Source organism: Camelus bactrianus, chromosome 2, assembly GCF_048773025.1.
Source record: "Camelus bactrianus isolate YW-2024 breed Bactrian camel chromosome 2, ASM4877302v1, whole genome shotgun sequence".
NCBI lineage: Eukaryota > Metazoa > Chordata > Mammalia > Artiodactyla > Camelidae > Camelus > Camelus bactrianus.
In genome coordinates, this window is record NC_133540.1 from 83,830,537 (window position 1) to 83,843,568 (window position 13,032).

At 39.6% G+C, this 13,032-nt stretch overlaps 1 protein-coding gene across 7 annotated transcripts in view; it reads left to right on the forward strand.

The window, feature by feature from the left end:
* The window catches only part of SLC4A4 (solute carrier family 4 member 4), a 314,923-nt gene that overhangs the window by 146,102 nt on the left and 155,789 nt on the right, over window positions 1–13,032 (forward strand). The window lies entirely within an intron of this gene.

Sequence of the window (13,032 nt, forward strand, 5' to 3'; positions counted from 1 at the left end):
TCCCCCCAGAGCTTATTTTCAAATATTTCCCAGCACACCCACTACCGCCCACCACTGGCTATCTGTGGCTAAAGACTGTCTCTACTTTTTAGGGTCCTGATGTGGCTTTAGATGCAAGATGATTTAATATTTTTAAAAAGAAATGAAAAACGTTTTTATTTGTGATAAATCAGGGAAGAGTCAGGCTAGCTTCCAAGTTGTTAATTACTATGAAATAGCCACTTATCTGAGATACCTGTGAATTCTGGTGGACATGTCTGCCAGGTACTAAATTTTAGGCAAGTGGTGTATTTTCTCAATGTATTACTTGAGGCATTTCTGTGGAGTTAGTGTTGCATGAAGAAACCAAGTAGGTTTTCATTTCCTCTAGTGTTAGATTTTTCTTCACCTACTCTCTTTCTCTTTGTATTATTTTAGGTTGAATCATATGAGATTGCTATTTTTTATGGGTAAAATAAAGTTGACTATTGGCAATTTCATTGGTTCCAGTTAATGCCTTGGTCTGAGATACTTATTTTAGTTTACTATGAACGAATAACATTGAAGCCCAGGAACATTCCTTTGTAATATTTAAAAATCAAATAGGATGTATTTAGTTTGTATTTTATTAGAAAGTGAAAGTAAAGCTTCTACCTAATGTGTATTCAGTGAATAAATACTTAGCAAGATGTTTCTGACAAGGTTACCGGGTAACTCTGTTAAAAAGTCATGTTTTACAGGATTATCTGACTTTTGAAAATATCATTTAGCATTTAAAGAGATACTTTTGATATGTAGTGTCTAATCTTACAAAAGATAAAAACAAGACCCAATTTAGGGACCCAAGAACCTTAATTTGAGGATTCAGTTTTCACTACCTTTGTGGAGATTCGGGCACAGCCGTCATGAATTTGTCCCTGGTCTTTTCCTGACTTCATTTTATCCCATGAAAACCCTTGCCCTCTGTGGTCTGGGAGTACAGGTGCCCTTTACTGAAAAGTGACTTTGTTGATCTAATTGGACCTAGATTATGAATTTCATTTTTCCCAATCCAATTTTATGACCCCAATTTTCATTAGATTTTTTCAATAAAAAATTGGAAAGGTAATTTACTACTTAGTTTCTATGTCTGTAAAACAGAGATAATGAAAATTAAATGAGATAATGAATGTAAAATGTTTAGAATGGTAACTGCACATAGTAATCACTCAACAAATAATATTAAATTATATGTAATAAGTTTAAGCACATTTAAGGAAGAAAAAAATCTCATATCGAGTAAGAGTATTTTCTGGAATGATATTTGCTCTGTAACTTACTATTGGGGAAGAATCTCATGGACGTAGTGCTGATTTGTTTCCTCTGTCCTTTGGTGATACCAATACCATTTCATTAGCAATGGGAGAGGAGAAAACCCTTTCTCATTACAGCCCTCTTGCGGAAGAATCTGTCCCCATCATTGATTTTTTTTCCCCCCCTTGCTGGCAGGAAAACCCTAAACCACACTGAGAATCCAAGATTCAGTAAAGCCACTCCAGCAGGTAGATGAGGATTTGGAAAAGGTGGCAGCTCCAAGCCAGGGCAGCTGGCTCTGGGGCCTCATGCTGCCTCATGCAGACTTTCTCCTGGTGCGCTATGGCCTCTTCGGTAGTTACGGGAACTCAGGGCCTGCTCCTGATTAAAACTCCAAATTTTATCTCAGTTTACTACTTCCTTTGTTCCTTTCAGGTATGAGAAATGCAGCCCACTTGCTCCCACCGCTTGTCGCCACCACTTACTTTCTCCCCAGATTCCTCTTTTCAGTGTTATCTTCCCGACAGGAGGCTGCTTGCTAGCAATTTCCCACACTGCTCTTTCTGACATAAATACACAATACCTTTAGATATTTTTATTTCTTGATTATTTTTTCTTTTTCTTTTAATAACAGCTTTATTTTTTTCCCATTAAAAAAAATTGAAGTAGAGCTGATTTACAATGTTGTATTAGTTTCTGGTGCACAGTGTAGTCATTCAGTTACACATATATATACACATCTTCTTTTTCATTACAGGTTACTGCAAGCCATTGGATCTAGTTCCCTGTGCTGTGCAGTAGGACCTTGTTGTTTACTTGTTCTGTATACCTTTAGGTATTTTTATAAGTGTAGTCTATTGCTACTCTCTTTAGTGACATAGATGGTAGTTAGCAACATAGAATGAACAATGGAAAGAAATCAGTTTTTTCCTGTTAGTAATTCTCGGCTCCATTGAAGTGTAAATTGGGATTAGCGTGGCTCTTGTTGCTTTGCACCTGATTGGAGGCTAGGCACATTCCATCTGTTTGGTTTGGGTGCTGGATCAAGCTGCCTAGATGCTGGCACATGGTCGCTCTTGCTGGGACCCCCGCCAGATTTGGCAGCCTTCTTAGTTCTCTTGGGCAGTCTTAGCTTTTGTGTGGGTTTCAGATTCCAGCCTATCCCAGTTATCTCTGGCTGGGTTATTCTCCTTTGCTGTTCCTCTTTCTCCCCGTACCCTTGAATTCAGACTTGGTCCCTGAATCTATGGGTAAGGCAGATGTTTTGCTAATTTCCCTCAAGGAGTCTGTTCCAGATGGAGGTACCATGCTTCTCAGGTTCTGAGATGGGTCAACTGACAGGCTCACATCCCATTCAGAGGAGAGCCCTCTTCCCAGGTGCTTTCCTGCATACAATCAGCTCATTCCAAAAACCAACAGTACATATCCATCTGTTTTGTTCAGAACTCTAATTCTCCATTCGTTTGCACAGCACAGATGAATGTCCTGGCCAGAATTCAATGAATGACCAAGCTCTTCTCAGCCTTAGATTAAATGAACCTTTCCATGGAAAGTTTCTAGAAAAATGCCTAAATAAAAGTGTCCTTTAATAATAGTAATGAAATAACACAAGTAGTTCTAATTCATGTATCAGACAGCATTCTTATTTTTTTTCTTTACCCCAGGCAGGTGACTGATCTTCCAGATTTATAATGTTCAGATCTTTAAATAAACAATAACACATTTTTCTCCAAGGGTCGTACCCTCCTGGCATTTGCTAGTCTAGTCTGCTCTTCACGGCAATGAAGAATAGGCTTAAGAGATACCACAAGGGAGTATTTAGCTTTTGATATTGAAGGCCTGCTTTATAATCTTCTCCTTGAAAACATGGCTGCATCTTTTCCAAAGGCTTCATTCTAATCCTGGAGTAACACTTAGCGCAGTATGAGTTTGAGCAATTTATATCATCTCCTTGAGCCCCAGTTTCTTTATCTGTAAAATAAGGGTGGTAATGTCTTGTTCTGTGTATACAGCCAGAAGTATATGAGATACCTTTGTGAGAATTATTTAATAATGTGAGGTATCATTGCAAAGAACAGCTATTATTCAGAAATATTTTAAGGGGAAAACTTAGTGCCTTTCAGACTTAAAACTTAAGACAGAGCTTCAACTTACCACCCTTATTTTGTATTCTCTTATTATCTGTGTCTTTCCATCCCCCACCTCCACTTCTCCATATATGAAAACATTCTTGGAGCTTTATTTTTAAAACAGTGCTACTTTCATTATCAACTTTACAGATGCCAAATAATATACAAGGAGGTACCACTCATGGGCTTTATAATATTTTTGACTTAGAGTATAAAGGTTCATTAGTATGTCTGAGCAATGACAGTTCTTAGCTCTCAATAAAATATATAGAGCAGGATGTTGCCATGAAATAAACATATTTAAAAATTTTGTTAATTGCCAGTGTGTTTTCCATAACTGGGGTCTGTGATGGAGTAAAAGAACATAGTGATTCTTTGTCTTCTCGTATCACATATGAATCATCTCATCTTCTTTCTTTCTTTCATTGGAGAAGAGCCCTTCACTGATTTTCTGCTGCCAACCTGGAGTAAATCTTCTTCTGAGACTTGAGATCCTTGATAGAGCTGCTATTGTGAAGCCTTGTTTCCCCGGCCTCAGCGCGCTCTAAGAGCAGACAGGAGAGGAGCTGTAGATCCTGGTCCCTGCCTTGTTCCCTGTGAAAGAGAAATAGAGAGGGGAGGAGAGGGAAGGACAGGAAAATGTGAGGAAAGGAAGGTAGGCCAAATTGAAGCATAAGCTGTGAGTCTTATAGGCTCTCTACCATGTCTCCCTCAGAGCAAAAAGGGGGAAGAAAATCAGTCTTCCAAGAATGATTAAGCGTGCCTCCTTTCACTCAAGCTCTGTTTCAGTATAAATACTAGGGACAAAAAGGAGATTTTTTTTTTTTTCAGGTTTGTGAACCTGATTTCCTAAAAATCACACTTGGAAGTTAAAGTTGCATTAAATTAGGCTAAGGTTACTGCTTTTCATGTTTTCGAATACCCTTCAGGATGTTGAGCAAAGGAAACGTCGTTCCATCAATGATATTAGTAGCAGTAGGCAACAACAATCATGCCGCCCATTAACTGAGCACCTGTTATAGACCAGGCATTGTTCTCTGTGACATTTCTAATGTGTATGTCATGATCTCCATTTGCAGATGAAAAAACCTGAAACTCAGAAATGTAAACTAACTTACTCAAGCATAAAAAAAAAAGGCGGAGGAACCCAGTGTGCTCGATAACAATATTCCAACTCAGCTACGATGATAATGAGCTTCCTCAACCATAATTTATTTCCCACACGTCAGTGAGTCCAGGGCTCTTACTCTGTGTAACCCTGTGATGATGAAGGGCTCTGGGGTCATTCTGTGTCTAGGCGGGAATCTGTACGAAACATGGCAGTCGAATGTCTTTATTGGCTTTCCAAGTGGAGATTTCTAGGCAAATGTCTCACGTTTACAAGTGGAATAACGCTTAACTCCTTAGTTAAATTTCTTGGCTGAATAATGGTGTGGAATATATAGTAGGTGCCGAACAGTCACTTGAACATGCAGCATTGCAATCCTGAAAGAGTCCAAAAATGTTAACATGAGTAAAATTTATTTTCTTCTTAATAGAATTGTTAAATTTTTTTTTTTTTGATGGAGGTTTTTTGGTTTGTTTGCATGATTCAAGTAGGGACAACCTTATCTGAAGAGGTTTTGGACAAGTTGATTCTTAAAGGAAAGATGAATCATTACCAAAAAAATCCTCCTCACAACACCTTTGTCTACAGTCTAGATATTGGAAACCATCACTCAGAACTCTTTAGAGCTGTATCTTTCCTCATCAATTCATAGTAATATAAACCAGTTTCTACCTTGTTTATGCCTGAAGTCATTCAAAAGTGATTTTAAAGAGGATCTGTAAGCTAGTAGCACAGCTAGATTGTTTATTCTGCAGCTTAAGTGAAGAAGAGGCACCATGAAAGCATTATTTGGAAAAGGCTTATGTTATACATCATTACTATGCTATAATCGTAAAAAGTTTGGCTTCAGCTTGAAGGGCAGCTTTTAAAAATTTTATCTTTGGAGTAAATTTGTGAAGAGAAGAAAAACAACATGAAAGGGTTACAGAGTTTGTATCTCTCCCTGCACAGAAGTACACAGAGGGTCTAACAAATCAGTGTTGGAATTTGCCAGTATAAGTAATGGATGCTGTGAGCCTCCCCAGTTTTCATGAGGGTAAGCTGCCAGATGGCGCCAATCAGCTCTGCTAGAACGCAGGTGCCAAGTCTCAATGGGCAGTTTCATTTTCATGCCTGTCTTTGGAGCCAGGTTCTTTGCCGGTGTGTGCCAGACTCTGTGCCTCTGTCCCCTTGATGGTGAGGGCTGTCTATGCAAAAAGGAGTTCCCAGCTTTAGTTCCCAGCAGATAATGCACTGACATGTTGAGGGGAGCAGAGGTGAGAGAATCTGGGGGAAGTTAACTCATCAGCACCTGAGTTTTGGAGCAGCTGCTGACCTCCTGTACTCATTTGAGAAGCAAGCCATGGTATGGTAAAATTTGGGTAGCTATGGACTGATCAGAAGCTAAAGAATGCACATGCTCTTTTGAGTTTACTTCGCATTCCTAACCTCTGTCTGTGCTCACTGCTCTGGAATTTTAGTTGGTCCTTTCTTGAGCCTGGATAAATGGCAGCCGGTTGTCTAGCCTCTTCCATTTCCTTTAGCTAAGCCTGCAGGGATATTGGCTCTTTAAGCCAGTCACTCAGTTGTCAGAAGAAATAGGAGGTGAAAGTTGGCCAGTATGATAATACAGATTTCAAAATGCCTCCCTCTTAACAATAGCAATTTTGGAATAATCTCAATTGGTTCATTTCCCTTTTTCATTTTTCTTAGTGCAATAAAAACTTGCAAATAAGTTCAATTATGGGAAACAATTAAAAATTCAGATTGCAAAGAAAAGACATCAGATCTGCCTCAAACAGGTGCTGGCACAGATGGCTCGCTCACAAGTCCTGGCTTTATTTACAGCTTTTAAATGCAGACAGATAAATTGACAAAAATGTTTCTAGATTTTATAATATGCCGAATGCCCAAATTTGGCCATAAACTTACATTAATTTGTAAATGATTCAGTTTAGAACCTGACCCTCCCCAGTCTCCAGTAGCCTTAAGAGGACCACTTGTCTGCCCTGTCATTTGCACACTTGTGTGAATAGAGTATCTAATCTTTTCTTTTGGTTGGTATGCTTTGTTTGTTGCTTTGATCATTTAATGACAGTATTATTAAGGGGGAAAAGTTCCCTCATGTCAAATTGTATGTAGTCTGGTGGTTAGTTATTTCCAACCTCATTGTTGTACCTTGAAGGATAATTATGCTCCCAACTTCTTACTAGCCTTGGAGTGGGACGTCTGATGAGAATAACAAAACAGAGGGCAGGAAACCCAAATGGAGCTATCTTCAGGCCGAAGCTGGTGGTGCTCTTGCATTGATTAAAAATACCTGGCGGAACCATGCTATAGACTTAGCCTACCTCATTATTCTGTCTTTGATGTGGTCTAAGGTTTGGCATGGAAGCACCACATATTAAAATTATACTAAAAGAAGTATTAAAGGGCACTGGAAAATGAGGACTAATATGCATTTCTAAGTTGGTTTAAGGTACTGATTTACCTATATCCCAGTTTCATGTTTCTGAAGGGCTGAAAAACAGGAGGCAAAGGAAGTTGAAAACCAGTTCTGTGTTCGTCAAGGAAAGTGTTTCAGAAGTCACAGTATGAAATGTTGCTTTCTGCGTCGTGTATCAGCTGCTTAGAAGGGTCTGTTGGGTAGATCATAAAAAAGGGCCTTTCTAATATAACACCATGCTCCCTGTGCTTCACAGAAGTGTGTGTGACTTCCCTCTGTGTGTGCTTATGTGGCGCAAGATTATTAACAATCTTGATCTTACATCTTGAGACTAGTGTTCATTATGTAAATCTTTCATCTGGCTACAATCCACGTTTTGTGTATTAGAACTTCAGGGTGGATTATCCACAGGTACTTGGGGCACTATGATGATTGAAGGTAATTTATTTTAGGCTTTTCAGTTCTGTGTTGGGATTTGTTCCACCTATGGATGCAGGGTCATGGGAGGGGGTGTGTGTCAATGTAATATGTCATTGTTCTCCTTTAACCCGCTTGTGTGATTTGCTTTAGTATTTTTTTCTTCTTAATTAATGCTTCCATCCTCATCCTTGCTGTGGCTGCTCATGTGTCCTCCTCCTCCTCCTGTCTTCTGCTTCTGACACTAAAGCCCGCAGCCCGCTTGAGAACTCAGTGCCCTGCCTAGCAACCCGCACCTTGGACGATGACCCCCGAGTGCGGCGCAGTCCCAGCGTGGGATGGCTAAGTAAGTCCATGACCGGGAAGGGGCAAGGATGGTGGTGGTGGGCGGGGGAGGGCACGAAGACTGGGCTCTTGGTTACTTAGTGGAGGGCATCCTCAAGAATGCCTGGAAGGGTAGGACTCACAGGTTCCTGAATTCACAGTTACGGATTCATTTCTTCTGTTAGTCAAGAGGACAGGTACAGTGTGTCCTCCTGGGTGCAGGCTGAGTGCCTTGTAAGGCCGTGGGAGGAGTTGGAGACTAAGTCGGGCGTGGCCCTGGTAGTGCTCCTTCCAGGGAGCACTCACCAAAAGGTCAGCTTCCTCGCAGGGCTGACGATGCCGGATCTTCTTACTTCAGAGGACTGTGAGGGAGATCTCTTGAAGATGAGGTCTCCGAAAGTGGTTTGAAAGCATTCAAATGCCGAGTGAGAGGAAAAACTTTCTAAGTTAGTGGTCTGAAGAACCCCCAAGTACCCATTAAGGTACCCGGAAGGGCAGTAAGTGCTACCGACAATGAGAAAGTAGCATAGATAGAATGTTTACTTTATAAATAAATGGTTTTGTTAAAAAGACAAGATTTCAAACTTTCAGAGGTTATGAGTAAGTTTATGGCTTCAATTGTAGTCTCACAGATGTATACTTATCCCCAGACTTAATAAGTTTGTGCACATTAAAGTTGTGTGCCTTAAATAATGTACAGCTTTTTCTATGTCAATCATACCTCAATAAACAGTTTGTTGAAAAGTGCTTGAGAAAGAAAATTTATACAAAAAAATAGACAAAATTTATTTACCTAAAACCAAAAGAGAAAAGAACAGTTACCAAAAACTACATGAACTTTCCCCTGAGATTTCCAAATTGGATTATATGTGATATGAATTTCTTTTAGTTGTGAAGAAGCCCATTCATGGTGACATAATTGGACTTTTAACTGTTTATTATTACCATTCTTAAAAACTGAACTATTGATTAAGCTTTTTACTATTTTAGCATAAAGAAATTTCACTTACTGGGAAGATGTCTTTCTCAGATGACTTAGTGGGGGAAGTTTTCATTCATCCTAAAATAGTGTTTGTTGTGCTTCATTGTTCTAGAGCTTTTATTGGATGGAGTAAATTTGATCTTTTTAGTAGCTGTAGTAATAATCTCCACGTCCCTTCGAGAGATAAACATGTGTACTGCCCACTACTGAATGCCAGACACTGTATTAGGCACTGGCTGTTTAGAGATGAATGAGTCCCTGCCCTCAGTGGGGTTTCCTGTCTAATGAAGAAGACAGGACACAATGGATAACAATTGTATAAAGATGCTAAGTAAAATGACTGAAAGTACACACACACACACACAGACACACACACACACACACACACGTATACACACACAAGATTATGGGAACATCTGCTTGGCCTGAGAGTTGTGATGATAGAAGAGGCTTTTGGAGGAGACGATTTGGGGGCTAAATCTTAAAGAAAAAGCAGAAGTTTGGTGGCAGGAGAGTTGAGGGGGGAAGTGCCTCTTATTGAACTATTAACTTTGTGATTATGTCTGCTATACAGTAGGTCTAAGAAGCTTGAATAATAATTTTGTCTTGAAAAATCATAAGAGTTGCAAATATTAACTCATTACTTTTGGGTACAAACCCTCAGCTGAGTCCTATATGTGATACCATTTAATTTTCTGAGCAATCCTGTTGTGGTTATTGTTATCCACATTTTACAGATGAAGAAATAGGGCTTAGAGAGGTTTAATAACTTGACCAAATCATACAGGTCATAAGTGTCTGGGGCAAGACTTCATCATGTACTAGTTACATCTGTAACTTTGAAGGATAGTGTCTTATTGAAAGTACAGTATAGCAAATTCACATGGTTAGATGGCTGGAAAGATCTGCTGACCCCGCCATGAACCTTTAGCACTCACATGATTTTCTCTGCAAGAATTGTGCATTTCTTCTAATAAACTTTTCTTTTTTTCCCTCAGTGATGCCTCTTGGGGAAAAAATAAATTCAGATACAAAGTTTAGTCATTGGAGTTTGGAGCCAGGCCTAACTGGATTTGAATCTTGTGTCTACCACTTGCTTGACTTTGGGAAAGTTACTTCTCTACTATAAATTTGGGTTTCTCGACTGTAAAACTGGGTTAATCTTACCAATTTAGGATTGTTGTGAGAATTAAATTAGAAATATGTAAAGTGATTAGCATATCTCAGCACTCAATAAATCTAGCATTTTCTGTTACTAGCAAAGTGCTTATAGGACTTGCTGAAGAAACTGTAGCTATTCTTATCCTTTTAAAGTTTTATTTATCCATGTCAGACATCTAGACATTGATATACTGTTGTGGATAGAGTATCAAGGAAATTGACCAAAATGTCCAGTTTGTTCATATTATGGAAATGTGGCAACCATATGGAAATCGACCTAGGTCAACCCAACACCCTGGGCCAATCCTATTAAGAAAACATATTTTAGTCATGAGAGAGGATTCTTCTCGTTGTGTATCTATATGATATATTCTCTTGCTAATGTGTAATTTTTTTGATGTGTTATCTCAGTCACCTCTCCCAGGGTCCCTATTACCTACCACATCAGTTCAATAAATGTAATATACACACGTAAAATAACCAAGATGTGCAAAATGGCATTACGTCCTGCTGGTTCTACGTACCTATTCAGCCTTATTTTCATCTCTTCTTGGTGGGAACCTCTAGTCTTACCAGCTTGTCCTTTTCCTTTTGGCTTATACTGTGGGAAGCCCCACCTCAGTGCCTTACTTTGTTCCTCTGCCCTTCCAAGAACACCTTCTCAATTATGTCTATCCAGAACCATTCAATAGGTCCCAAAGCAAGCCCCATCTCCTTTATGAAGTAGTCCTCATAAACACAAAAGATCTTTTCAGGTCTTAAAATTCCATAGTTCCTATTGTCTGTGCCTCCCGTTGAGGATTTGTTATATATTGTTTTATGTTGCCATCTGATGTTTCATTTTTTGTATTTTTTCGTTTCGACTATATAAAAAAGCTCCTTTAGGTCTGGAGCCGTATCTCATGCTTTTGCATCTCACCATATCTCATGCCTTTTCCAGGATGATGTAGGTACTTGAAACATGGGAGTTGTACACTAAATATTTATTAAACCTTGACACTTCATCATTTCATTAGAAGCAACCAACATCCCAGTTTTCATAAGGGTCCCTCTTGGCCACAGTAACTCTTAACCAGAAGTGATCATTGTTGACCTGCAAAAATTATTTCCGCTTATTTCTGTTTATCACAATCTGATGAATTTTGTTATCAGTTTATTCTGATAGTTAACATGGAATTTGTTTTCAAAAATGCTGCCCAAATTATCACCTAAAAGACAGGTTTGTGAACAAAGTTCCATTACTTTAATCTTTCAGTATTCTTAGCGAGATATTTTCAGGCTTAGTGTTAACTTGAAGTAACTAAGCACCTTTAAAAAGCTAAATTTAAAGTTGCTTTTGGGGGAGTCAGCGTCCATCATTTCTACATTGTGCGCTTCTTATCTTAGTTGTCACCTGAGGCAGATGTGAGCTCACAGCTCTTACCCATTTCAAATGCTGCCGAGGTGTTGAATTAGAAGTTGGAACAAAACCAAAAATCATTTCCTCTTACAGATCTCCCGGCAGATCTAAAACCAGCCTGGGCCACCGAGAACAAAAGAAAAGCTTTTACCTCTACTTTTCAGGACAAGTTAATACCCACCTAAATGCTTTGCCATTATTAGAGCGGAGGAGCGTTCCCTATCTTGGTAGACACTCGGAGCACTTTCCAGTGAATTCAGCTTGACGTCTAACAGCCCACGTCCTGAGTCCTTAGAAAACACTTTTGTCCTTTTGCAGTTACTGGTGGTTGAAATCAGCTGCTTCAGACTCTTAGGTCTGAACTTCAAAGAAGAATATGAGATTTAGGGTTTTTATTTTCCCTGCCGTCTTCTGCGCATTCAGGCATCTGCCTTCACTTTACGTTGTGTTGTGTCTTTCTGTCTAATTTGTACATCTACCAGGCAGGGACCTTCTGGTCCAGTTCAGTGTTTTGTAGGTGAGTATCCAGTGTTTGATGTTATTACTATCCTAAGTATTAATATTAGATAATACTGTTTTTTTAAGAAGTGAAACCACAGTGGTACAATTCTGTGGATTCTTGTTTCATCTTCCAGCCAGGTTACACAGTTAATGTTCGTTATAATTTAAAGAATGTAAGTGGGACTCTTCTGCTTTAGGAAAACAAATATTTTATTTCTTTTTAGGCATTTCTGGAGTTAATCAATTCAAAGTCTTTCCACTATTGGACAGTTTGCTGACTAAATAAAAATTACAATTTTCTCTGGCCGTAGAGTTTTGTTAAAAAGTTTTGAAACTTCTTTAGGAAAGTGATGAACCCAGAGAGTTCACTTTAACAGGTTCAGAGTCAACAAATATTCCCAGTGCTCTTACGCTTCTAGTTCCATCGTCCAATTGGAGAGAAAGAGACAAGGGAAATTCACAGCTGACAATATTGGAAGAGAGGCAATCAATGGAAGTGCCACTGGCAGAGTGTGAGGACAGACCTGCTCGTCTGCAGTGTGTGTAACATAGCAGCATACGTTATACTCTCTGAAAATGCTTATTAGAAACGTGGATAGTGGGACATAAAAAGAGAATTGGGAGAATAATTCTTCTTAGGGGAGGTAGACTTTTCAGTGGGCCATAAAGGGTGGGCTGTCCCTCTACATACGTGGAGATGGTGGTAAAAGCAGGGCGAGACATTGAAAGGTGACTCGAGGCTGAGAGAAAAGTATGTAAGCAACCAGGTTGTTGAGAATAGAGAATAGTTTGTGGGAGGTAGTCAGGTGACACATTGCATTAGCAGAGAGGGCTTAGGACCAGAACATGTGGCTGCTAAGGTGGCGAAATCATTGAGCTGTTTCGTGGAAGGTCTTTGAAAGTTTTTTAGCATGGAGGTAGCATGATCAGAATTGTGTATTAGGGAAATTAGTCTGCTGGGGGTTTCGAATGGGATAGAAGGGGGAAAGGCTGGAGGCAGGGGAGAGAGTTAGGAATGGGCTGTAGAAGACCAGTTGGAGAGAATGAGGATCTGGGACTGTGACTGTGGGAATGGAAAGGAGAAGGGTATTGCAAGATGTTACAGAGATGGCTTCTGCAGGACTCGGCACCGGTTGAATGTCAGGAGAAGAAGAGGAGGGCATCCAGGGTGCCTCAGGTTTTGAGCTGGTGACCAGGGAGATGATCGGAAAGCGGTCATAGAAAAGAGTGACGGGATTTACAGAAGCTCGACAATTCCAGTTTCTGCCCCTTTCATGCCTGCTGTGGCCGTCTGTGAAGATAACGTTTCACTAG